The sequence below is a fragment of the Canis aureus genome, chromosome 3 (genome assembly GCF_053574225.1).
Source record: "Canis aureus isolate CA01 chromosome 3, VMU_Caureus_v.1.0, whole genome shotgun sequence".
NCBI lineage: Eukaryota > Metazoa > Chordata > Mammalia > Carnivora > Canidae > Canis > Canis aureus.
In genome coordinates, this window is record NC_135613.1 from 19,407,853 (window position 1) to 19,435,849 (window position 27,997).

The 27,997-nt window shown below is 40.7% G+C and overlaps 1 protein-coding gene across 1 annotated transcript in view; it reads left to right on the plus strand.

Moving 5' to 3' along the window:
• Nucleotides 1–27,997, plus strand: part of LOC144310237 (uncharacterized) — a 331,034-nt gene that overhangs the window by 256,688 nt on the left and 46,349 nt on the right. The window lies entirely within an intron of this gene.

A 27,997-nucleotide genomic window follows, 5' to 3' on the forward strand; every position in this document is an offset into this window, starting at 1 on the left:
GATCATGTGCCCTTTGCCAAGTTATTATTAATCTCCCTGACTTTTATATCATCATTTTTAAATGGAGACTTTTTATAGCCAAGGTGACAGTCATGCATACCAGCCTGTGCAAATATGGGGAGGGGCAAAGGGAAAGGTAGAAAAGCCAACTCTCCACTGAGTGTGTGGAGCCTGACACGAGGCTCAATCTCATGACCCTGATATCGTGACCTGAGCCAATAGCAAGAGTCAGACACTTAACTGACTAACCCACCCAGGCACCCCTTGAAGTTTTTTATTTTAATGAAATCCCAATAGTTTATTTTTACTTTTGTTTCCCTTGCTTCAGGATACATACCTTGAAAGTTGCTATGGCCAATGTAAAAAAGGTTACTGCCTATCTTCTTCTATAGAAGTTTTATGGTTTCATGTGTCACATTTGGGTCTTTAATCCATTTTGGATTTGTTTTTACATATGGTCCATATGTAATACTACGAGGTATTTAGCCAAAGGATACAAAAATAATTCAAAGGGATACATGGATTATGATGTTTATGGCAGCATTATCTATAATAGCAAAATTACAGAAATGCCCAAGTGTCCACTGATGGATTAATAAAGAAGATAGGGTATATATACACAATGGAATATTACTCAGCCATAAAAAAGAATAAAATCTCACCATTTGCAATAGCATCAATGGACTAGACTGTATAATGCTAAGTGAAGTAAGTCAGTCAGAGAAAGACAAATACCATGTGATTTCACTAGTATGTAGAAATTAAGAAACAAAACAAACAAACACGGGGGGGAAAGAGAGACAAGACTCTTAACTATAGAGAATATACTGATGGTTACTAAAAGAGAGCTGGATGCAGGATGGGTTAAATACATGATGGAGATTAAGGAGTGCATTTGTTGTCATGAGTACCAGGTGTTGTATGGAAGTGTTGAATCATTATATTGTACACCTGAAACTAATATTATACTATATGTTATTGTTATTTAAATAAAAGCTTTGAAAAATAAAAATGAGAAATTGGATTTTTTTGCCTACTTAGATTTTTGCCAAGGAGCATCATCGATTTTATGAATCTATTTTATAGATTGCAGTCACTTTTCCATGATACCTGTGTATCATCAAACTATTTGTCACCAAATAGTGACAATTTAGGATATGATATAGTTGCATATCAAGTCATTTGAACAATACCTGGCACATGTGCTAGAAGGATGATGGCTATTATTAACATTATCAGTATGAATTCTATGATGCCCCATGATGACTGCCCACACTATCCATTCCCCCTCAGTGTGCATACCTAGTATAATCACTTCTCCTTCAGGGAGGTCAGAATAGGTAAATATGATGATATCTTATGATTTTGAGTTAACCCAGAAGGAGATTATCTAGGTGAGCATGGATTAATTGGGCAAGTTCTTAAGTGGGACTAGACCCTTCCTGAAACTGGAGAGGCTAAAAATGTGAGAGAGTCAGATGGCAAGGACCTGGCAACTACTTCTAGTTGCTAGGAGTAGTCCACAGCCAAGCCAACAAGATGCTGGGGACTCACTTGTACATCCACAAGGAAATGCATTCTGATTATAGCCTGAGAGAGCTTGGAAACAATCTTTCCCTAGCCAACCCATCACATGAGAACACAGCCCAGCTGATATCTTGATTTTTATTTTGTACGACCCTGATCAGAGGACCCAGTTAAAACATGCCCAGCTTCTGACCCACAGAAATTGTGAAGTAAGAAATGTGTTAAGTCACTAAATTTATAGTAATAAAATAACTATAGAAAACAAGCTCAGAGGTAATAACACGTACCTCAAAGATTATGAGAAATAAATGCAATGATTTGTATAGAGCATGCAAGGTAGCTGCACAGTAGGTGCTTGATGGTATTACCTGTGGGTTTCAGATCACCTCCCCATTAAAGTAGTCCAGCTCTCTCGTCCCCATCAGGAACATATTCTTGCTTCAAACCCCAGCCTGTTAGCTGGGATCCTGCTGAGCTCCTGCTTATCCTTTTAGATGTTGGCTCATGTCTTGCCATGGTCTTGATGCCCTTGGGCATCTTGGATAGTGACCACTGTCTGCATCACCTTTTCACCCTACGTTTTTGCTGGAAGCATTTTTCCATCTGTTCTTACAAGGCTGGCTCATCTTTAGGTCTCAGTTCAGATGTCACCACCTCTTAAAAGCCTTTCCTGACCATTCAGCTGAGCTCTTCTTCCTCCTTCACCATTCTCGGAGTCCCTGTCATTTCCTTCACAACATGTTCTCAGTTCTGTCTGGTTGTTTCGTTTGCCTATTTTGTTCTGGTAGCTTCTTGGGTCCATGAGACCAGATGCATGTTAGTTTTGTTTATTGCTGATCCTGGTGCCAGAATGATGTGAAGCATGAACACAGACTCAGTCCACACATATGTGCAATGCACATGTGTGCATGTGTGACTGTGTGAGGAGCACCACCACACCCAGCTCATACTGACGTCCCAATCTTATCAGGTTGCCTGAGGCCCCTGTTCTCACCACTCTGGGCACACCAATTGATTCTAAAGAGACTTCTTGTGGGATTGGCCTGTATCCAGACAGCAGGCATTCCTCATCCACACTGCAGAGGGCATCCTTCACCTCAGTTCCTATCTAAGTCTTCTCTGTGTAGCTGAGTCCTGTTCCCCAGACTCCCACCACTTCTCTGTTCAGATACTATGATGTAGCATAAATACATCCAGATACTTACATACATTTCATGAGGATACAGTCTGGGACCATGAGTGATGGAGAGGAACAAATTAGGCTCTGCTATGGTACAGATAAGCTATTCAAATCTAAGCTCTGCTGTTGACTAGCTTTCTCACATCAGCAGTAAGACGTTTCCCTTACCCTCAGTTTCCTCATCTGTAAAATTAGACATTTACATCCCATGAAAGGGTGGTTGTGAGGGAGATATGAGATATGTACAGAGCATGTAGCTCAGGCCTTGAACTTGGAAGATGTTGCACATATTAGTATTCTTCCCAGCTTTCCCTTCCCAGCTTTAAAAGTAGAAATCTTCTACAGCAAGCAAAGACCAAGAGTAGTGCAGTGTGAGTGACAGGTGAGGAAAGACAACTGACTGTGGGACCAAGATGTGGAGACTCAGGTCAATGCCTGGGAGTCTGGGCAGTGGGACAGGTCTGGTCCATGCTTCTGCTTTGCACTTCATCAGGCAGGATTCTCCTTTCCATGGAGCATGTTATCACCGATGGGACCATTTCCGTATTCATCCAAAGCTTCTGATTAGAGGCTCATGAATATTCAAATTCTTGTCTCCCCTTATTTGCCTGACTATTAGCATTCTGTCTCTAGGCTTATTTTGCGGTTTTTCTCTGTTGCACATTTGTTCAGTGATTCACGCTTCATCGTCCAATGTGACCGGTTTCAAGACAATCCCAACTATTACCAGTTCTCGGAAAGGCTGGGTCCCCTCCCTGCCCTGGCTGCCAGCTTTCCCTTGCTCTTTCCGCTCCCAAAGATGGGTGGGTGGTGGAAGAGCCTGCAGCGTGTGCCACTTTGGGAACTCGCTTCTGCATTTTTAAAATTCATATTGATAATAATAATTCAGTACATGTGTCTATCACTTCACATTTTACAAAGAGATTTCATATCATTCTGTTTTACAGTCTGGCTTTCTGCAAATGCAAAATGCTAACATTCTTTTCTGTATGGGGCCATGTTTCTTTTCCTTCTGAATATTTAACAACAAGATATGAACAAAACAGAATCTGTTTTAGAGCCCAGCTGTACAGTGATTTCTCACAATGGCACAGAGTAGAAGGCGATTTGTCCTACTCTCTTCTTGTGCTGACTGGAGCTTTGTTTGAAGTATGTTCAGCTCTGTAGGAGACACAGAGTGTATTAGTTTCCTATGGCTGTTGTAACAAACTACCACGCACTTGGCGGCTTAGAAAAACACAAATTTATCCTCTTACTGTTCCAGAAGTCCGAAGTCTAAAATGGGCCAGCAGGACTGTGTTCCTTCTGGAGATTCTAAGGTAAAATCTTTTTCCTTGTCGTTGCAGCTTCTAAAGATGACTTGCAATCCTTGGCTCACAGCCCCTTTCTCCATCTACAAAGCCAGCATCTTCAAATCTTCATCTCTCTGACTTCAGCTTCTATTGTATCATCTCCTCTGACTTGGACCTTCCCTCTTATCAGGATCTTGTGATGACATTGGGCCTGCCCAAGTAGTCCAGGAGAATCTCCCTATCTTGAGATCCTTACTTTAATCATATCTTCAAAGTGCCCTTTGCCATGTACAATAATACGATCACAAAAGGTAAGGGCGTGAATACCTTTGGCTAGCCATTGTAACTGCCACACTATTTTTCTGGGTTAGTACAAACTCCCAGATGTGCTTGGGACCGACACTTCCTTGCTTGTCTAGAATGTGGATCCTCTGGCTTCTTTTCTTCCTTTCTACAGTATGGACTACTCCTAATAGCTGCCATGAATTTCTTGGCTGCAGTATTAGTGTCTCCATTGGATACACAGAAGGCTTGTGGTGGTGAGTTTGGCAACAAATACCCAACTTCCTAGCCGGATACCTGTGTGCCCAAAGCATCTTCCTTAAATGCGATACCAATTTGATATCTACAATCACATCTGAAACAGAAATTATCACCTCCAATTAAAGCTAAGGTGAAGAGAAGTTAAATAATGTGAGGCTTCTCTCTTGTGCAATATGGTGCATGGATGCCCCAGACGGGTCTGGATTTGAATCCAGGTCTGACTTTGTTACTTTGCTCATGCTACTTCACCTCTCTGAGCCTCAGGTTCTTCGTCTGTAATGACCTAGGTGTAAGTGTTAAATGAGGAAGGGATTATAAGATGCTTAGTATAGAGTCTGGATCAAGGCATATTAGCTGTTTCCTCATAATTACTACCATTAGGATTAGCCCTGTTTCTGAGAAATTCATTTCTATGCTTGCTGAAAGCTGTTATAATATGCTATTGAAGTTGCTGATTTTATTGCTACAGACGAGGGGCATATACCAACATATATCAAGGCGTTTCTTTAAGGTACCTAAACCCTAAGATTCCCTAAAACCTGGAAGGTCTGATTGATTGGGCATATCCTATACAACACAGCACAGGGCAGAGTGCCTTGGGCACACTATCACATTTGATTTCCAAACCAAAGCCAGGCACATGTACAACTACCACCCTCATTTTACATACGAAGAAAATGAGGCTGGGGGAGTTAAAGTGATTTGTCCATTATAATACTGATGCTAGTGGTTAAAATCAGAACCCAGGATCCCTGGGTGGCTCAGTGGTTTAGCGCCTGCCTTTGACCCAGGGTGTGATCCTGGAGACCCAGGTTCAAGTCCCACATCGGGCTCCCTGCATGGAGCCTGCTTCTCCCTCTGCCTGTGTCTCTGCCTCTCTTTCTCTCTCTGTGTCTCTCATGAATAAATAAATAAAATCTTAAAAAAAAAAATAAAATCAGAACCCCCTGGGTCTGCCAGAGCCTGGCCTCCTAATCCTATGTCTTCTGCCTTGCAGACTTGGTCCCTGGTGGACATCACAGGCTGTGCTATTCTCTCCCATCTCTGACGGTAAATGCACCCTGCAGTGTGGAGGGCTGAAAGAGCCCAGGGAGGCTGAGAGCCAGCTGTCAATTAGAGCTCATTAGGATGCCACTGTCTCAGGCAGAAATCAGTACTTGTGACTCAGTCTCCATCTCATTGGGCTCCTGTCCCACAGAGTGATGGGAGCAGTGGGCCCCCTGGGGCATTTTCTCACACCTGCCCCCAGCTATTTCTCCTCATATGCATCCTTCTTGATCACTGTAAAAGTCAACATTTACATTGAGACTGATATTAATGCCAAAGCACAGGGAGCAACTGGGAGAATTTTCTTTAGAACAGAAAATGTCCAATTTCCAAAGATCTGGCTGGAGCACAAATAAGCATTGACTTCAGTCCTTCTGGGAACTGCTGCTGTGCATACCAACAGGGTCCCGGCACTGCACCAAGACAACCCAGGCTTCTAATGGGGTGTTTGTCAACAGAAGGATCTATGTGGGGCTCATGGAAGTCTTGAATAATGTATAAAATCCACACGTTAAGGTTGATTAAAATCCTAAGTGCATTATCCAACTGGAGCAAAAGGCTCTTGTGTCTCTGATCATTAAGACATTGATCTTCAAGGACTTTTGTCCTCACACTGTTCTCCAAGACAATGGATTATGGGGTCATTGGATCCATGGGGAGACCAGCATGAACACAATAACTAATAGGAACATCTCCAGGTTACTTCATATGATGGGAATGCATCATATATTTGATCCTCATAGAGCCAGCATGGAAGGAAAAAAAAAAAAACATTTAGAGTTTGTTTCTTTGCTACTTTTTCCTAGACAGAAAGTTGAAAGTGAGGAAGGAGTTAGGAGCCAGTTACTAGCATATTGAGAATGATATTTTGAGCTTCATCATGGGCCATGGGTTTTCTAATGTTACCAGGGTACTAGGAATCTTTGACCTCTAATCTGGCTTGTGGGAAACAGACTATGAACCTGGATTTCCTGGAAGAGTGGTGTTTGAAGGAGCACCAAACAAGGGTGTGGTCTCACCAGGAAGCCACTCACAGGAAGGCCTTGATAAAGGCAGATGCCAGGATATCCAGACTCCAGGGAGAAAACTTGACCCTTCCCAGGACACTGTCTACCCTATGCCTGTCCCACCATTGTGTTTTGGATGCTTAAAATAACTCATTATCTGGTTTTACAGGTTCACAGATGGAGAGGAATTTGCTCCAGGATGAATCATACTCTGAGTCTTACCCATACCTAATTTAGATGAGATTTAAATGAGATTTTAGACAGAAAGTTCATACTGGAATGAATCTAGAATTTTGGGGATACTGGAATGGGGTGAATGTATTTTGCATATCAGAAGGACATGAATTCTGGGAGTCAGAGGATAGAGTATTATGGATTAGATTGTATCCACTTCTAAATTTACATGTTGAAAACCTAACCCCTAATACCTCACAGTATGACCTTGCTTGGAGAAAGGATCTTCATAGAGGTAATCAAATTAAAGTGAGGCTCCATGGTGGTTCCCCCTATGGGCCCTAATTCAATATGACTGGTATTCTTATAAAAAGGGGAAAAGGGGGGGGGCACCAGGTGGCTCGGTCAGTTGAGTGTCCCACTTTTGATTTTGGCTCAGGTCATGATCTCAGGGCTGTGAGGTTGAGCCTTGTGTTGGGCTCCCTGCTGAGTGTGAGCCTGCTTAGGATTCTCTCTCTCCCTTTCCCTCTGCTCCTCCTCCTGCTCTTCCTCTCTTTCTCTCTAAATAAAATCTCTGTAAATAAAATCTTTTTTTAAAAAAGGGGGGAAATTGGGATACAGAAAAACTGTACACAGGGAGGATGCCAGGTAAAGAAAAGGTAAAGATTGAGATGATGCTTCTACAATCCAAAAAATCCCAAAGATCACCAAAAAACCAACAGAAGCTGGGGGAGGGCTGGAACAGGTTTCTCCTCACAGCCTCAGAAGGAACTGACCATGACAACACCTTGATCTTGGACTTCCAGTGTGAGACAATACATTTCTGTTGTTTGAGCCACTCAATTTGTGGTACTTTGTTACGGCAACCCTAGCAAATTTTGCTGTGTTAGCTGAAGGATTACTTTGTTCAAATAATATTTGATGAGAAGTCCATTATGTAAAGCAGACAAAAGCTCTGGTTGAAGTGGAGTTTGGAAACCTGGAGTCTTACTTGCTGTGTTCTCTTTCCCCAAGGTAGCTCTAGAGGGGCTCTCTAGAAGCCCCCAGAACAGTTTGAAAGTCGCTGACTCCTCTAAGAATAGTAAACAATGCTGACATAACTTAGCAGCAACAATTAGTGGAGGGGCAGCAGCTTCAGGAAGCACTGTGTGAAGGAGGAGGATTCAGAAATTTTGCTTACCCTCAAGGGTAAAGTGTAGTGATTGATTAGTGATGTCTGTCACAGGCATAGCAGTTGGAAGGGGAGTAATATGTAAAAACTGTGTTCCATCCCAGAAGCAGTAGAACTTCATTTGGCAAAGAACAAGTCCTACTGGCTAGAGAGAGGAAATGACTGGCTCAAAACCACATACCATCTCTGGGATCAGAAGGGATGGGTGGTGTTTCAATCTTGGTTCCTATATATGTGAGATTTCTTCTCTGTCTATAGATTCACACTGAGTCACTAAAGAGAGCATGCCATCCATTCAGGAAAGTCCATGTTTCTAAGATCTTTTGACCTAGAGCTGAGATTTACATCTGTCTTTATTCTTCTCACATTGCTGTTTGTATTCTTAGAACACATTTTGCTCCCATATGTCTCTGTATTGAGCCTTTTCTGTAGTTAAATCTACTACTTTCCCTCCAGGAGGCATTGGCTCTAGACTGGTGGTTCTCAGTCAAGGGTAATTTGACACCCAGAGTACATTTGCCCCAAGGCAATGATTGGGTACAGTTTTGGTTGTCAAAACTGCAGGAGGGTACAATAGTATCTAGTGTGTCAAGGTGCTGCTCAACATCCTACGGTGCATAGCAAAGAATTATTCACCTTCAAATGTCCTATGCCAAAGTCAGGAAACTCTGCTTTAGAGATATACTTGTTCCTTATGCTTCTAGAAGGTTCCTGGGAGTTGCCTTATGTTTCCTTTTCCCCTCTTCCAGATCCCTACTTCCTACAGCCTTCTCTCTGGTCACCTTCCCATAGAAATTCTCAGCCATTCTAGGCCCATGTTGGCCTAGAGAGGGGAAGCTGTGCTGAAAGTGGCTGGGAATGCCAGGGTCTTGACCATACTTTCTTGGTGAGTATTATTAAAGCCCTGGTGCCTTGAAGGAACAGGTTTTGGTGAAGAGGACAGTGAGGGGATTGTAAGGACAAGTTGTTTTGCAGATTCTGCTTCTCTCCCAGTAGAGTCATTGTCATAGTGACAATATGCATCAACCCTTGGGTGTTGGGTTTAGAGTTTCTCTCATTGGGTAGGATGCTGGAAGGGTATTGTCTAAAGTGGGACTTGAGTAATGGATGGGAGATTTAGTTATCCCTTCTGATTCTATTTTATAGAGTTTCTTGTTTCCATATCTAGAGAAGAAAACTTACTTTTTAGAATATCATGCAATTTTAGAAACAGGTTCTTAGAAGCTCCAGTTATGGGCTGTGCCAGAAATCTGATGGCATTTGAAATTGTCTATTTACGTATCTGTCACCTGTCTCCCCTATTGGACAAGAGTTCTTTGAAGTTAAATGTCAAAGGACATTTTGTTCACTTCTCTGTCTCAGTGCCTGGCATTGTGCTGTGTGCAGGAAGCCCCAGCCTAAGTTTGCTGAATGAAGGAATGAAGGCATTTATGAGATGGGGGTTGAAGCCAAAACTTTGTTTCTGTGTGTGTGTGTGTGTGTGTGTGTGTGTGTGTCTGTCTGTGTTGTCACAAGAACAGAAACTGACACAGTGGGTATTCAATAAATATTTGTTGAATTAATTGTTAAGTTTTGTTGCTGCCTTAGTGTCTGTGCTTAGCATTTAACATATAGTAACTGATTTATAGATCACCAGAACCACAAGGGGTAAGTACTATTCTCTTCATTTTACAGTTGGGGATACTAAGGTCAGAGAGGTTTAGTTAACTTGATCAAGGTCACACAGCTAAGGAATGGCAGAGCTGACTTGAGTCTTGAACTGGTGCTAAAATCTAAGTTTATATGTGCTATACCCTCACTTTGGATGTCAAGCAAGGACATTTGGGGACTATTTTCTACTCCATGGGACCATAGGGAGCTTCTGCATATGAGGTGAACCTAATGACATCAACATTTGGGAAGAGGCATCAGGGAGCAGGGGTAGATACAGAAAGTTAGTATGTATCATGGGAAGAATCATCTAGACCAGAATAAAGGGAAGGCAATGAGAAGGGTGAGTGGCTTGAAGAAAGAGAAGTTTCAAGGATATGCATGGACCTGGGGGCTAGGGAATGCAGAAAATGAAAGTATTTGGGGGAAAAATACCAAAGTTAGGAGATGTGGGTGTAGCAACAGCAAACTATACTGAATTTATTTTGGAGCATGTTGAATTTGAAGCTACAAAGGAACATCTAAAGAAAGATTCAAAAAAGGCAGTAAGTCACGTTCAATAATAAATGGGTAGAAATCCATTAAAAATTACTTAGGTTTAAAGAAGCATATATTGACTTATATAACTGGAAAGGATTAGGTGCTACCTTCAGGCATGAATGGATCCAGGAACTCAACAAAGGTGCTAGGGCTCTGCACCTTTCCATCTCCTGAGCAGACAGGTATCATGGCCACCAGATGCCCCAAACTTACATCCTGGCAGCTTAGCAAATTGAGGGTGGGAGGAGGAGGAGGAAGAGAAAAGGAGAGAGAAAGAATGCTTTGTTGGCTCTGTCAACAGTTTCCGGACTCTCAGGACTCTGGCAGTCAATATTCCCAACTGAGGTAGGGGAGGTGAGGGTCTATCTAAGGACACCCCCTCCAGAGTCATATAGAGTGATGGGTTAGCACTTCAGCATCCACTGTAATGACATTGGTATTTAGCATTCATTCTGGAAGAAGCACATCCTAGAAAATAGATCATTCAGAAGGTAGGATCAAAGGAGATGGTCTGAGTTTATGACTTTTTAAAAAGCACTTCCCAGATGTTTCTTAAGTCCCTTCTTGGCTTTCCCATGGGTCTCTAGGTCAGAGGTACTTCTTGGGAGTAAGGAATGGACTTAAAAAGAGGAGCCCATGCCATCAGTACAGGTAACTGAGTCGATAGATAGGAAAAGGCAGCAGCCCTTTTGCAGTTTTATTGCTTGTTTTGTTCACAGTTACCTGCAATATGGCAGGGCTGCAGATGGATAGAAATATGCTTCTGTATAACACATTTACAGCAGGGGGAGAAACACCCCCCAAAACACAACTGCTCATCGCCAAAAGCAGTCTTCACATTTTCTAATCTGCGTTGCTTTCTGAATACAAAGAGACAGATGATTATTGCAGTAATGGACAATTGAGCTGTGGTCAGACGCTCAAGAGGTACTTTAAACAGTTGGTCATAAATATAAAAGCAGAGTATTATGATTCACAGGAGAGGAAGATGAAAGCAGACCCTGGTAGCAGAGTCTGAGATAGTTTAGAGCTGGGATTCAAAACGGGGAAATGTAGTCTTTAAAGAAAATAGAGAAAAAAAAAAAAGACTAGGATGGGCTGGCTTGAACCTGATTTCTCGGGGGATATGTGATGGGACATAGAGATCTCCCTCACCCCCCTATAGGTAGCACTTATGGCCTGAGCTGTGTGGTCAGCAGATGGCCTCCAGCTGTTATTCCCCCTTCAGGGATTGCTCCAGCTGGAATACCCATAAACAGTGAGTAATGACGTGGGGCAGGCTGAGTAATGCCCCCCCCCCCCAGACATCCATGTTCAGAATCTGCAAATCCATTCTCTGACATGGCAAAAGTGACTTTGCAGATGTGATTAAGGACTTTAGATGGAGATATTATCCTTGATAATTCAGAGGGACCCTCGATGCAACCACAAGGGTCCTTGTAAGAGGGAGGCAGAAGCATCAGAGTCAGAGAAAGAGATATGGAGAATGAAGAGATATGGTATCAGGAGTAGAGGTTAGAAGGATGCCTTTTGAAGATGGGGAAGGGCCATAAGCTAAGGAATGCAGGTATCTCTAGAATCCGGAAAAGGTAAAGAAATAGATTTTCCCCTAGTGCCTCCAGAAGGAAGGCAGCGTACCAACACCTTCATTTTAGCCCCATAAGACCTATAGGAAACTCATACAGTGTATAAGGACCTAGCCTTCCTAGCTCAAGACAGGGCAATGTCACAGGCAGGCTGTTTTAGCTCTAGAGTGCCTTGTAGGGTGAGCCTTATTGCTGGCTTCCCCTCTGTTCACTCCTGCTTCCTGCTTCTCTCTTCCACACGTGTTGATTCCAAAGACACTCCCTAATATGTTTGCTGACCTCTAAACACTGTCACCAAGTCACTTTCTTGGGGAGCCTATGCCATGTTGATAGGTAGTGTTCCTTATTGATCCAGAACCTGAGCACTGGGTTAGTCTATCCTGCTTCCTTGGTAACCATGGGTGTGTTGCATTGCCTCTTCAAGACTCAGTCTCCTTGATTGTAAAAATGGGGATAAAAAGTCCTACACAGAGGCTCATAGTGGAGATTAACTGAAGTCCCACGTGTGTGCCATGTGGTACAGGGCCTAACTTGAGGTAACTTCTTAATACCATTCTTGATGAGCTTGATGATGGTGGAATTGACACTAGTAGATGTTGATGGTGTTGGGAATGATGGTGAGGGTAAAGACAATGATTTGAGGGTGACGACAGTGACTTGTGGACAGGTCTGTGGCTTGTAGAAGGCAATCTATGTAGAAAGTTCATGTGTTGCTTAGCTATTAGTGCTCAGGAGGGCCAAGGAGAAAAGTATGGAGAAAGGACCTTTACAGACTGATTTTCCCTACCTGCCCCTACCTTGTCTGACTCTAGAGAGAGACTTCTGGGTTCTGGGTTGGATTCTAGATGTTGTGTTAGAATCCAGATATATACTGAGCACCAGGTTCCAGGCTGGGCAATGGCTAGTCTGGAAGCTGTTCCTGGAGTTCATTCTGGCCTGTTTCTAAGACTTGACTTTGCTGTTCCAGCGCCAAGGCTTTAGGACTGTGTGTCTTAAGAGACAGTCTAGGGGCTATGTTGAGGCTATGTTGCAGGTCATGACCCACCTTCCCTGAAAACAGGGGTCATGTGAAGACCATACACAGAGAGAAGATACAAGACAACTTTGAAATAATTATCTGAATTCAAATGACACCTTTTTTACATGAAAACAAGCATAAACTATATTTATGGACTTCAAATGTACACCTTCCCCCACCAAATAGCCCCTTGAAGGTATAAAAAATGATTCTCCTGCTTTTGGTTGTAGCTTTGGGTAGTTCAGCCTGTCAAGAAAGCACAGTTTGTAGGTGAGGTACTGAGGATGCTCCAAACAAGAACTGTCAAAAAAATGCCAGAGGACTCAAACTTGGACTTAATTCATAGTTTTCAAGTTCTCAGCATGTTGCTGGCCAAACAATTCCAACTAAATTAAACTCCATACCATTCTCCTGGGCTGGGCCTGTGGGTGCTAAGCCCCAGCTGTCAGCCCAGCTTCACAGCTGAAGATAAATCACTGCAGAAAATGGACTATAATGAAAACACTGACAGACCCTTCAAAGTAATGGAGCTCGAGGGTCTCCCTTTTGTTACATTCCTTACATTATGCAATTACTGCCTTGAAAATAGCCTTTTCTTCATTCCTGAGAGGTGTGTCCTGGTTTTGGAAAAGAGGCCATAGAGTTGGAAGATGCCTTCATGCTTGGGACCGTAGGCTTGTTGGATTCAGCCTGGACCAGACCTATTGTTAACAATTGCAGCAATTTCCTGTTTCACAGAGGCTAGAATTGGCCACATCTAATCACTAGAATCATTGCACGGGGGCTGGGTAGTGCAAACAAGTCAGACATCCCTCCCATCTGCAGTTAAGTTGTTTACATCCCAAAAGATGGATTTTATGCTACTTCTGTGTTCTGTAAGAAGGAGTGTGACTGAATAAAGAACAACTTCCCAAGGATATCTGTTGAGGTGGCCATGGCTAGGGCCATAGTGTGTGGGGCGCTCAGTACCATAGGGTCCAGTCACAGCAGATACTGTGTTAAGGTACAGCTGGGATTTCCCTTTAGGACTTGTATGTTCTGGGTCACTGCCTTTCTCTTGTATGCCTCTGGCTTTCCTAACTATTCCAGTCTCTGGGAGCATTTAAGTCCAAAGGAGGGCTTCCTGCTGGCAGGAGGTGAAAATATATCCCTGAAGAAGTATTAATATACTACAGAATCTTCAAAAAATAACCACCCCCCACTCAAGCTGACTTACATTAAAGAGGGAAATGTATTGGATTACATATATATGAACTCCATCCAACTTCAGACATGGTTGGCTCAAAAAGGCCAACTGTGTCCTAGAGTGACTCCTTTCTTCCCCAAGGCTGGATTCATGCCCACATTGTGGCCCTTGGAAATTCCAGGGTGACATGCTCTCAATTCCAGGATCAGTGGTGTAAAGATGATGTATTCCCAATGGTCCTAACATGTTTGAGAACTATAGGCCCCCTGAACTGAATCAGCCATGGGTACTTCGCTGAACCAATTGCTGTGGTCAGTGACATGCAGTAAATTGACTGGCCAGGCTTGGGACTATGCCTATTCCAGAGCCAGCTGCTGTGGTGAGGAAGTTCTATGCTCTGATTGGCCAAGTCTGGGCCCTGCCTCCTTCTGGAGTAAATGGGGGAGTCAGCAACTTTGGGCCATGGATGGGATTAAGAAGGGTAGTTTGCTAAGGAAGTAGATACAGTTACTCAGAGAACTGGAGATTGGATGCTAGGCTTGCAGAAGTAAAATATGCTCCCAAGAAATGACACCAGTCTATAAAAGGAGCTGGATAAGTATTTGGATGATTTTCTCCCCAAACTGTTAGTCACTGTTAGTTTTGGACATAACCTTGTCCTAACCTACTTCCTTAGGCTACTTCTTTGGGTCTTCTCCCTGTTAGTCAACCCCTTGCCTACATTGATGAGCATGATCTGCTTTGGGGGTATGGTATTATGTATTCCTAGCAGCTGCCAAGTGGCTGGAAAGTGAAAACTGGAGGGATGAGGAGTTAGCAACCCATGCGAGGTGAACTCTGATGAGTAGGAAATGAGAAACATTTGGAAGCAACTGGATAGATACATTCCTGAACTCCATGAGCTCCTTTCCATAAAATTCTTCTAGAAAACTCTTGGGTCCCAAGTGAACACATCTGTTAAGAGACTTCTGTATCAGATTCCCATGACTGCTGTAACAAATTACCATAAATATAGTTTCTAAAAGCAACAGAAATGTATTCCCGAACAGACCTGGAGGTCATAAGTATAAAATGAGTTGATGGGGTTTTTGGAAGCTCTGAGGATAATCCATTCCTTTCCTTTTTCTGTTTCTTGAGGCTGCCAGCATTCCTTAGTTCATGGCCCTACATCACTCTGGTTTCTGCACTTCCATTACTGCATCTCCTTCTTTGGCTCAGACCCTCCTACCTCTCTCATAAGGACTTTTGTCTATTCCATTGGACCCACCTAGATAAACCATGACATTATCCCCATCATTCTCCCTAACAGAAACTTAGTAATATTTATAAAATCACTTTTGCTGTGTCAGATAACATATTCTCAGGTTCTAGGGATTAGGATGGTGTCCATTACTTGGCTGAGCACAGCCTGTGATGACTGGTTGAGGCTCATGGTAGAGCTCATGGTAGAACTGGCCTGCATTGATTCATATTACTGTTTTCCTTGCTTCATTTTCCTTTCCTTCCTCACCCTTACCCCTCAGCCCACACATCCCAAAGAATATTTTCTTTGATCCTTGTTCTAGGCTCTGCTTGCAAAATGACCAGGGTGAAGGAAGCATCAGGGGACTCACATGGTACCTTTTACATTCCTCTTTTGCAGAGCATCATCCAATCTGTCCATTTACATGACTGAACAAGGAGCCACATGCAAAAAAAGGAGTTGGGTCTTTATCATCTATATCCTCAGTCCAGAGATGGGTCCAGTAATCCATGGATCCTTGAATGAGTGAATGGATGAATTGGCCTTTCAACTTTCCCAGAATTCTTGGTTTAAAGCTTACTTGCTCTGGAAATATGTCTACTATGGTTTCTTATCAATGCATGGTATGCGTATATATACTTCATGCTTCAGTGAATTTTATCACACATGTTTGTGCTCAAGAGCAGAGTCAAAAAAAGAGAACTAGGTAAATAGATGTTTTTTTAAAACTCTAGGATAAGGATCTGATTCTGTCCTACCATGGCCTTGGATTAGTCACTTTGCCTCTTTGTACTCATGTTTCTGTGGCTATGGAATGGCGCTAAGGGTTAAATTCATCTCATTGAGTTGATGAAATGATTAATTCTGATGATATATGAAAAGTATTCAAAGCAGTATAACTCATTTGTAGTTTCCCCAGATCCTGATTTTAAGTCCTTCTTATAAATCTATAACACCTAAATTTCTTTTTTGTTTTTAATATATTTTTTTAAGATTTTATTTATTTATTCATAGAGACACAGAGAGAGAATGAGAGGCAGAGACACAGGCAGAGGGAGAAGCAGGCTCCATGCAGAGAGCCTGACGTGGGACTTGATCCAGGGTCTCCAGGATCACGCCCCGGGGTGCAGGCGGCACTAAACCGCTGCGCCACCGGGGCTGCCCGCACCTAAATTTCATAAAGACTTTATGAGTATCCATTTCTTCAGCGATATTCACCAGATGGACTATTTAGCAGGCCTTTTTGCTTGGCTGACTGACCCTATCCATAACTCTTCCTTTTATGCCATCTTCTAGCTAGAGGTAGCCATGTGCCAGTGTTCTGGACAATTAGATACAAGCCAAAACCTGTCTGGTTGGACTATTCAAAAAGGCTTTTCCATTCTTAACTGAGTCAGATTCAGTTGGAAAAGACCATCAGTTATTACCTCTCTCTTTTCTTCCTGTGTCTTGTAGAGAAGATGCCGGGAGTTCCTGCAGCCATTTTATAACAGGAGGCAATGACCATAAGAAAAAAGAATAAGAGAATCTCATAGAATCCTGTCCTTAATTAATAAGTGACCCATGAACCAACATTGGCCACTTTCTGCCTCTAGACTTTATTTGTGTCTTCTCAATGATGATACCAGAAATTTGGAGAAGGGATAGGAAATGTAAAAGCCAAAATGAGAAGAAAGGAAAAAATAGTCAAAGAGTTCTGCATCTCTCTTTAGATTTTAATGAATTATAGAAAGGAAGGAGGGGCTCAAAATCAAAACAAATATGCACCTATCTTCTGCAGTGGACTGGAAAAGACTTGAAATCAGTGAATGTGTATGCTTGGTGTTTGGTGTCATGTGTACCTGGCATCATGCCTGGTGAAGTAGGTGTTTGTTGAAAAAACAAAGGAATCTTTCTTTCCACCTCTTTTAACTTTGGCCAAATCTGTCTAGCTCATCAGAACAGTTGTGATGACAGTTGTTTGGTAGGTTTCCAAACACTGTACTATTTAAGTATAGCACACGGTCTTATGGGGCCAGCTAGGCAATTGGGTGGCTGAACCCAGCTGGTCAGACTTATGTTAGAAAAACTTAAACATTTCATCTAAATCTTTAAGAGGAAGGGTTTCCTCAATACTTGCTCCAATATATGATTCTCCTTGGAGGAATTTGAATGAGCAGCTATATTTAAGGTAGGGAGGAGAAGCTCACTGACTAAAGTTCTGGCTGCTGTTCCAAGGATCATATAATCCAGTGGGAGACATATACATGTCAATAATTTTTTGGTTCCTACCCAAGCTTCCCTCTTGGACACAAGATGCAACTGCCAGCATCTCATCTGTACCACAAAGCCCTTCCTTAGTGTGGGCTCCCAGAAGGCAAGGACAGGGTCCTACTTGTCTTGGGATGTCTCATTTGACAGCACTAACCCACTACCACGTTCATGACTGGGGTACATAGCTAGACTGTTGAAAAGAAGATCAACTCTTGAACATTTATAATCTCTTATGGGGGAGAAGCAAAGGCAAGAGAACGTGTTCTTGAGTAATTTATTTTGTTCCCTGGCATTGATGAAAGGGATAAAAATAAATCAGTGTTTCTACTCAACTTGTTTGAAGGACAAGCCAAAATCACACCATTAAAAATTAACATGTAAAACAGATTGTACATTACTAGGGATGAGTTCAGACCCAAAGTAGAATAATTGGCCAAATGAATCTACAGAATGTTGGGTATGGCAAATTCAGTCTCATTTCCGGTGGTTAAGAAATAAGACAGATTATCTTTCAGGCCAGGAGGGTTTAGAGAAACAGCCCAGTATGTCTTACCTGTTAATGTAAGAACTAGGAAAGAGGCTGTGATCAGACTTGCAGGGTTCTCTGGAGCACCAAATTCATCACTAAGGACAGTCTACCATGTCCTGTGAAATTCATGTCAAAATTACCAGATTGATTCCCTTGTTGAAGCCACCTAAACTCTAGGTTGGAAAATTAAACCATTTGTTAAGTTTATAATGGCCAAACAACTCACTGCCTTTATATACATCTATTGATACCATCTATAGGTGTGAGATTTATCTAACCCACCCACCCATCCATCCATCCATCTATCCATCAATCCATCCATCCATCCATCCATCCAGAATTTGTGTGGCACCTACCTGTGCTGGCCATGTGCTGAGGTACATGATACAATGATAGATTAGATGGAAAGTTTGTTTTCAAATAAATTAGTGCAGTGCATGGCCTTAGAGGAGAGTTTCTCAATCTCTGCATTATTAACATTTTGGGCTGGATAATCCTTTGTTTAAGGGCCACTGTGTGCATTATGAAATGCTTAGCAGTGTGCCTGGCCTTTACCCAGTAGATGCCAGTAGAACCTGCCCCTCCAGTTAGGATTACCAAAAATATCTCTAACTGTTGGCAAATATACCCTGATTGTGGAGGGCAGAATTGCCCTCAGTTGAGAAGCATTGCTTTAGAGTCAGTAGAATAGCTTCTTTTCTTGCCTTACCAATTGTTTGTTTAACTGTTATTGAACTTTTCCTTATTCCCCACACCAAACACAGGTTTCCAGCACAGAATAGATACATGATAAATGTTTGCAGGTTAAGTGAGTGAGTGAATGAATGAATGAATGGTATATATTTGTGAGACCAACCTTTCCTAAGGAGCTCTGACAGGCTGTTAAGAGGACCTTGAGTCTTGGTCATACACAATGCCAAGCAAGCAATGTATTCAATCAAAATATGCTTCAGCTAAGTAGGAAAAAAAAATCTACTTATGGGGTGTTTAGTTGTGTAGGCCTGACAGATAACTGAGCGGCTGGATTTTTCAGTTTCAACAGATTGGTTTGCCATTCTGTAGCCACAATAACAGAGCAAAGTAACAATCATGTCTATGTTTAATTTTCTTAAGAGTGTTGCATCGCTAAGGCTCACAGTCTGGCCAATTAAATGTGGCCGATTGGCACTCCCACACAAGTTTGGGGGCATTGAAAATAGCTCTCTGCAAAAGAAAAAAAATAATTCAAGCTGCAGAGAAAGTTGTAACTCTCCCAAGATTTCATACTTCAAAAGCAGGCTTGTGATGGTAAAATTGTTCTGGGTGACAGAGACTAGACAAGCCATCCATTTTGAGTGTATTAGTGTCAAACTGAGTGTTGACTCTGTGGCTGGTGATCATGTCTATTGGTGGAATTGGATAAATTTTTACATTCGAGGAAATCATCAAGCTTCCACTTGTGGGATTTAGGTCATGGGGCTCTTGACCATGATGTCAGCCATTCAGAAGGAGCCATGAGTGTCACTTACCAAGTTTTCTTTACTTTCTAAGGGTTAAATGAGGGATAGCTGATACGAATGGGGAAAAGCTTTCCTAATTCTTTCATTTTTAAATCTTCTAGACACAATCCTCAAAGATTCATGTGGGGGAAGCTATATTAGTTAGCTGTTTCCACAATAATACCAAGTAACAAATAGCCATAATGCATCACTGATATATGGCAATAGCATTTGCTTAACCTAGAAATCTATACTATTTAGCTGGTCTTGGCTCGACTCAGCTGGTTTTAGGGGTCATGTGCAAATGGAGTTAGCTGCAGGTTGGTTAATTAGCTTTGCTGATCTTGGCTGGGCTTGCTCACTTGTATAGGTGGGTTGTATATTGATCTAGTATGGTCTTGGCTGGCGTAACTAAGATGAGTTTCATCCTCCAGGGGTTAGCTGGAAAATATGCTTGTGGAAGTGGCAAGTGCTTGTATTGTGCTTGCTAATATCCTGTTAGCCAAAGGGTATCATGTGGCTGAACCCGAGGTTAAGAAGTCAGGGAGAATGCTTTGCCCAGAGTAACAGGGCCCTGCAAAGTTATACACATAGTTAAAGGTGTGGGAATCAAGAGGTGTGTCTAATTATGATTGGTTAATGCATCAATATAATATAAAGGCTAACCTCCAGCAGGCATTGAGACTTGACAATCAAGCTAAATCTGAACAAGAAAGAACCTTATAGAAATGTTCAGAAAAAGATGAAGAGGGAAAAGGGAGCTTCATGACTTGGGAGTGCCTCAGCCACCACTGCTACTTCAGTTCAATTTTCTCTAGTTGGAAAGAGTTTCTTTGCCCTGGACAGGAAATGGTAGCACAAATATGAATAAAAGATAATTCAGGGCCAAAGTAAATGGGGGGGGGGGGAGGGCAGCTAGTTCTTTATAGAGTACAAGTTTGGCATCCCATGGGGATTCTAACCAAGCTCATTGGAAGACTTAGCCATAGAACTGCTGACAGGGATTGTGAGGCATCCAATGAAGAGGCTTCCAGAGAAGGCAGTTGTTTTTAAATGGTTGACCCTTGACATTTGAAAGGAATACCTCCCCAAGACATCTGCAGATTTCTCAATTGACAAGTACAGCAGATTATACAATATCTCCCTAAAATGCAGCTAGAATAACCAAAAGTGCAGAATATTAATGGTTTTATACACACAGTGCTAAAGTAATTTATGAAGTGATTAAAATGAATTTCTTTCAAATCATGGTTGTACCCAGTGTCATACACTTTTTACTTATATGCTCTCATAATAGTATGTATGTATTCAACATAGTAAATGGAAGCTAATGCTTATTTATTTGCTTTTTTTGTGTCAGGTATTGTGCTAAGCCATTTAAGTGCATGATTGTGTTTTATGCTCATAGCATTCTCGTGACATGGGTGTCATTATTACCATTGTAGAGATGAGAAAACAGAAACAAGTTCAGAGAACTGTGCCTGAGGCTTGCACCCAGGTCTGCCTGATGTCCACCTATACTCCTAATCCTCTCACTTTGGCTACTTCTAGAGAAAGAGGAGTTGTGATAGGGTGAGAAAGGAGTAGAATTCCAACCCCCAAATCCAGCAGTGTGAGTAGAAGTTTGGGAAGCTCTGGCTTGCCAGCAATGGATGTGAATGCATATCTTAGAGCTTCTGTTGACCACACACTCAATAGGAGTTGACAGAGTGAGGGTGCTGCCGAGAACACACAAGTGAGCTTCTGTTCCTTTGCGGGATGTATGTGGTTCTGCCCACATGCTGTGCCATTCAGGGCATGTGGTTTTATTCATCAGTGATTACTAGATTGGTCAATTAACTGCATCCGTAGCTTTTGTTTTCTGGTGGCACATTATAAGAAGGTCATTGACAGCTGTGTGTTCATGGTGTTAGCTGTGTGTTCATTCTCACAATATGTGAGAAAAGGTTAAAAATGGGGTATGTGTAACCCATATCCAAGAGGATACAGGGGTGATGGAGCTAAATGTTCTTCAGGATGTGAAGGGATTCCATGAGGAAGATGGCACGGTCCTACTTTATACTGACCTGGAAGTCGGAACAGTTATACTATCTGTTGCAATTTGGGAAATGAACTGGTTTGGGATATGGTAGGCTCTGTGACTTGAAGGATCACAGGCAGAAATACCTCACACAGGGCTGCTGCCATGAGCAGTTCCTGTTCCCAGGGTTGACTTCCAAAGTGGTTATTTCAGTACTTATGAGCAGAAGTGCTTGTGTGCTCAGCCATTATGATATGATCGATATAGTTAGGAAATTGGTACTTCTGTTTATGAAATGATGAATGAAAATAAATAGTGTTTTAAAGGACGAATATTTATTCCCCTCTCTTCCTACTCCTTTGTTCCCTCCACACCACAGAGGGGTGAGAGAGACTTATGTGCTATGTGATTTAAGAACTTTCTTAGCTGCGGATCCCTCCCTTTTTTGGGGTGAGTGAGCTGCCCATAAAAAGTGTAGCTTCTCCATTCTTTTCCAGGCACAGAGCATCCTGTCCCTGCCCTCATGTCTAGAGGGTTACCTCAGTTCAATGTTACCATTACTAAGTGGATAAATCTGTCACATATATATTAATAGTTCAATCCTTTTTGTTGCTGAGTAGTATTCCATTTTATGACTATAACGCAATTTGTTTATCCCTTCATTTGTTGGTAGTTTTTTGGCTTGTCTCCATATTTGACTATTACACACAAAGCTGTTATGAACATCTGTGTACAAGTCTTTGTGTGCACACATGCTTTCATTCCATAGGCCATGTTTAATCTTCACAACAAATGAATGACATAGTACTGTTACAATCCCCATTTTGCAGATGAGGAAGCTGAGGGTCCATCAAGGTCAATGACCTTGCCCAAGGCCAGGGGCTAATTGGCAGCAGGGCTAGCAGTTGATGCCAGATCTGTCTGACAACCCCATGCTCAGAGTCCCCATGCAATGCTGTACCCCCATGCTGGGAGAAATGCCTTCACTTGGAAAAACAAGGATGTTTATTTTTTGGCTACAAAGATGCATTTCTCAGCCTATCTCTACTCCTTGTCATGGTTACCCAGATTGGCTGGTGCATCTAGACTCTCAGAGGGCAAGATGAGCATTCCTACTGAGTTTTTTAGTTTACCTATCAACAAGAGATAAGAAAACCCTACCAGAGGCCAGGACCATTTCGTGTCAAGAATATGAGATTTTATCTTCATTTATGGAGTAACTCTTAGACCCTGAAAATGAGAGTTAAAAAAGGAAAGCAGATAGAAGAAACAAAGAAAGTGCAAACATCTTTGTGCATGTTCACAATCTAAGAGCTGGGAATTTTGAGGATGAAATTAATCCATAAAGAGAGATGAGCTACAGAATTGCAGTTAAAAGTCTTCAGAGGTTCAATTGTTGCTGCTCCCCTGGGCTTCCAAGCAAACATTCTGAGGAAGCTCTGTCCACATTTCTCCATGTAAACTTGGTCTGAGACTTTTTCCTGTGCTCTTTCCTCATTCTGATTCTCTAGCTGATTGATTCAATCCTGTGTTGGGCAGCTACTCTGTGCAAGGTGGCAGTATGAGAGGAAAGGCTCCCCTCTGCCTGTAGCAGGGAACATACAGACTGGTGGGAGAAGAGCCATAGAAAGCGGGTGCTTTGCAGCACAGGGTGACAACAGCTGCTGACAGAAGGGTATCAAGGACACTGTGGAAACACTGAGCAGAGACACACCAGGAGAACCAGGGAAGACTTCCCAGAGGAGGTGCCATTGAATTCTTTAATATTTTTCTTTTGATCATGTTTTTCAAAATGCACATGCCAATTATTATAAGCAATGTAGCCAATAGGCTGGTAAATACTTGAAAAGCAGTTCTCTAGGAAAAAATATGCACATATACACATACACTTATTGTAAGTATTATGATATAAAGAATATGTAGCATACAATCTACAAAGAACAATATAGTATACAATATTCATTATTGTAAATTCCACAGATATGGTCATGTATATTGTATTGTAAATTCCATGTATATGTATATGGATATGTATAAGTTGATTTTTCACAGAATGCTTTCGCTGATTTTTAACAAACTCTTGTAATCTTGACCAACCTACAGTTGTAGTTCACAAACAAGTACATTTTTTATTTCTGCTGGTTAATATTTTCATGTATGTTACCAAAAAATAAGATAATGTCATACTTTTATGTAATACAAAAATGAACCCACAAAAATATGTCAGAACCTCACTTCTTCATCAGTGATGTTAGGCATATGTTGTTAAATTGGATCATAATATTTGATAACCTGAAGAATACTTTGTCCGTGCTTTGTGCTATTCACAAACATTTGTAGACACACTCACTTTTCAGTTTAATCTGCATTATTAACATTTTCTCCATCAATTTATTAAATCCAGATAATTAGTGACACTGTAAATCAAGCCTTGGATTGTAGTGTTTACCTGTTTCTGTGGTGCACACTCCCACCATGGCTGATTTCAAACTACCAATGTGATGTCACTGAACATAGTGTTGGGAAGAGATGTGCAGTTGTACCCCATTATACAGTATTTCTACCATACAGATATTACAGGTATAAATAGCTTTAAGAGTATAGATAATAGTAAAAATAATAAAATAAGGAGTGATGAATATTGTATATTTATTACCTTCTAAAATATATTTTATTTCATTATACATTCATATAATTTTATTTTTAATAATGGTAAGATTTGCAAAATTCCTGAATGTTTAGCAATTCAGTAGGGACACCTGAACAGGTACATCCATAAAATGCAATCATCCCCCTCTCCCCAACCAATATTTCCTTCCCTTTGTTCTCCCATCCTGTCCCACTTTATGTATGTAATGGTTTCCATGCCCTTCTCTTTACACCAACAAAAACAAATGCAAGCACATGAATAACATATACAAGATATCTATACATAACGTAACACATGGGGCTTAAAAATGTCTTGTTTATTAGAGCATAGTATTATTACAAGCACACTACCCTGCATCCTGCATTCTATAATAGTTCTAATCTCAACAATTGTACTAAATACCATTCTTCATTTATTTGGTTGCATAGTATAATATAATATTTCATAGCATGAATGTACTATAATGTGATATATATCTCCTACCAATGGGCACTTAGTAGTTTCAATATTTTCTAGTTCTTTGAAGAATGCTATAATAAATGTCCTTGAACATCTATCTTTAGATGTTGAAGATTTTATTTTTGTAGAGCAGAATCATAGGAATGGGGTTTCTGGGTTGAAGGGTGTAAATATTTTTAATTTTAATAGATATATCCAGATGGCTTTCCAGAAACACTTCACATTTCTACTGACAATAAGTGAGAACTTTTCCATCATACCCAACAGCAAGAAGTCTTAACCCTCTAATTTTTGCCTGGGACATGACCATAAAGTAAAAACTTATTGTTACTGTAATTTGCATTTCTCTATCAGTGGCCTTCAATATCTTTTTGTATGTTTATTGGCAGTTTGGGTTTGCTCTTCAGTGAATTACCTATTCATATTCTTTGTTAATTTTTCCTGTGGGATTGTTTCTGCTTGTCATTTTTTTTAAAAAGACATTATTTATTATATTTATATAATAATAATATATATATTATTATTTATTTATTTATTTGAGAGAGAGTGAGTGAGAGAGGGAGAGAGAGAGCACGAGCAGGGGGAGACAGAGAAGCAAACTCCCAGCTGAACAGGAAGCCTGATGTGGGCTGGATCCTAGGACCCTGGATCATGATCTGAGGTGAAGGCAGACACTTAACTGACTGAGCCACTCAGCACCCCTGTTTGTCAATTTTTAAGAGCTCTTTGTATAGTGTGGATATTATTAGCCTTTACATCATCTGTATTGAAAATATTTTCTCAGGTCTTTGGTTCTCTGTTAACTGGTAAACTGTTACCTTTAGTTTTGTTTAGTGTATGGTTTATAGTTATATAGTATATGCTTTGTAGCTAATGTTCATATAGAATAAACATACCCTCTGTGTGTTTCCTTTAAAACATAAGGTTCCCCTTCTGGACATGAAGTTCTACCCCTAGGCTATAAATTTACATATTCTTGATTTTTTTTTTAAGGGAGAAGGGGAAGGGTAGAGGAAGAGGAGAGAGAGAGAGAATTTTAAGCAGGCTTCATGCCCAGGCAGAGCCTGTTGTGGGGCTTGATCTCACAACCTCCAGATCATGACCTGAGCTGAAATCAAGAGTTAGAGGCTTAACTGACTGAGCCACCCAGATACCCCACGGGATTTTTTTTTATGACATTTTATATCTATACCTTTCTTTAGTCCAGTAAATTTATTTTTTATATGGTATCAGATAAAAGTCCAACTCCTCATTCTTTTAATTCAATAGCCATTCATGCAGGGCCATTTACTAAATAAATCATTCTTTTCTCATTGAATGGAGATATCTTTTCTGCCATATTTTAAAATCTTATATTGGCTGGGATATTTCTAGATCTTCTATTCTTTCTTTCCTGATTAACTTTCCTATTCTTATACTAATTTTATATTGATTTATTTAGAGTGGCTTTGTAGTATATTTTGGTGTCTGGTAAGGCAAATCTCCCATTATTAGTTTTTATATGTGTGTATATAAATTTTACTATTCTTGAACATTTTTCATTTATATAAACTGAATATTATTTTACCTTCAAGGAAAAGGAAAGAAAAATGCTATTCATGTTTTAATAGGAGTATCATTAAATTTTATATATTTATATGTATAATTTTGACACTTTTATGATATCAGATCTCCTTAATGAAGAACCTAGTTTCTCTTTCCATTTGTTCAAAATCTATTTTATGTCATCTAATAAGATTTTACAGTTTAATTCACATAGGTCCTATAGCTTTCTTGTTAAACATTTTTTTTCACTGTCATAAATTGTTTTTTTTTACTATTTCCAATTTTAGGTGCTTATTGCTAGCATATAGAGAATGTATTTTCCCCTCAAATTCTTCTTATATCTTTGAAACTTATTAAATACTCTTATTAATTATATAATTTGAGAAATTAGCATATGTACGTGGTCTAGATATGTAATTAAACCATCAGCCAAAAAAGGAGAGTTTTACCTCTGCTTCTTTTGTATTAACACTATTATTTAATATTCTTACCTTATTGCATTGGCTAGACCCATTTAGAACATGATGACCAATTTATTAGTGATGGTTGGCATTTCTATCCAGTTTCTGATTTTAATGGAATTTTTTTCTTTTAAAATTTGTCATTAATTTCTGTTAAAAAGTATTCATAATATTTAGATATTTCCTTTTTATTTCTATTTTACTTACAGAATGTATTAGAAATGGCTGCAAAAATTTATCAAATGCCTTTTTGGCCTGTATTAATATGATCATAGAATGTCCCCCTTTTATTGTTGATGTAATGCATTGTGGGTGCAAATTTTTTTTATGCTATGAATGGAGTCTCCAAGGATGAAGAGAGTCCAATTGGTGAGAAAGAAAAGAGCATATCAGACAAAGTCATGGGTGAGGAACTATTAAGGGAAAGCAAGGAAGTTTGTGTTAAAACTAAACATAAAACAAAGCTCTCCAGGATTGGAGAGGCAGGCCACCTGCCCTACAAAGTAAGCACATGAAGACATTCAAGCTGTGAAGGCTAAAAGTTCTCAGGACCCAAGATAGCCATTTCATATGCCAGGGTAGTGGTCACTGGGAATGTTTTCTGCTGGAGGCAGAGCAAGATGCCACAAGTCCAGAACTGGATAAAAGATCATTAGTAATGGAGAAGCAGGAAATGCTCCAATGACAGGTTTGAACAAAACATTCAGAAAAATATAAGCCCATGGGTAAAGAAAGTGGACAGATCTTTGGTCACTAAGGACAGAAAAATAGACCTCATGCTAGTGTCAGGAAGATGGGCTAGAAACCACAGATATAATCAGATAAATGACAGAAGTTGTTTCTTATGGATGAACATTTTTAATCATGCAGTCTTTGCGGGCAGACACTGCCTTTTAACTATTTTCAGGACTCAGCATAGAATATCCTACACAGAAGGTTCTGAATAAATGCTTGATGAAGGTAGGTGAATGCAGCTTCGATAATAGGGAGAAGGTAATGAACTAGAAAGAGAAAACTACTGATCCTAAAACAGAGTTTGGAGAAACTTTTGAAATTTACTCCTTCTTTCATTTACTTAATATTTCATATTTATTTGATACCTACCATGTGCCAGCAGCTAGGCACTGGAAATACAATGATGAACAGGACATGGAGGTCCCTGCCTTCATGAATCTTATTTTTTAGTTGAGAGTGAATAGGTGGTTACTAAGTAAGCAAATTAGACAGTTATAGGCTGTGAGAAGTGGTGTAAAATAGTGTTTCTCAAACTTTCATGTCTGCATGGGTAACGTGGGGAACCCTGTAAAAATGCAAATTCTGATTAAGTAGGTTGGGATGAAGCCAAGTTTCTACATTTCTAAAACAGATGCTGCTGCTGTCCCTAATCTGAAGGGACTGCACTTTGAGGATTGGCAAGATTATGGGGATACAGATAGAG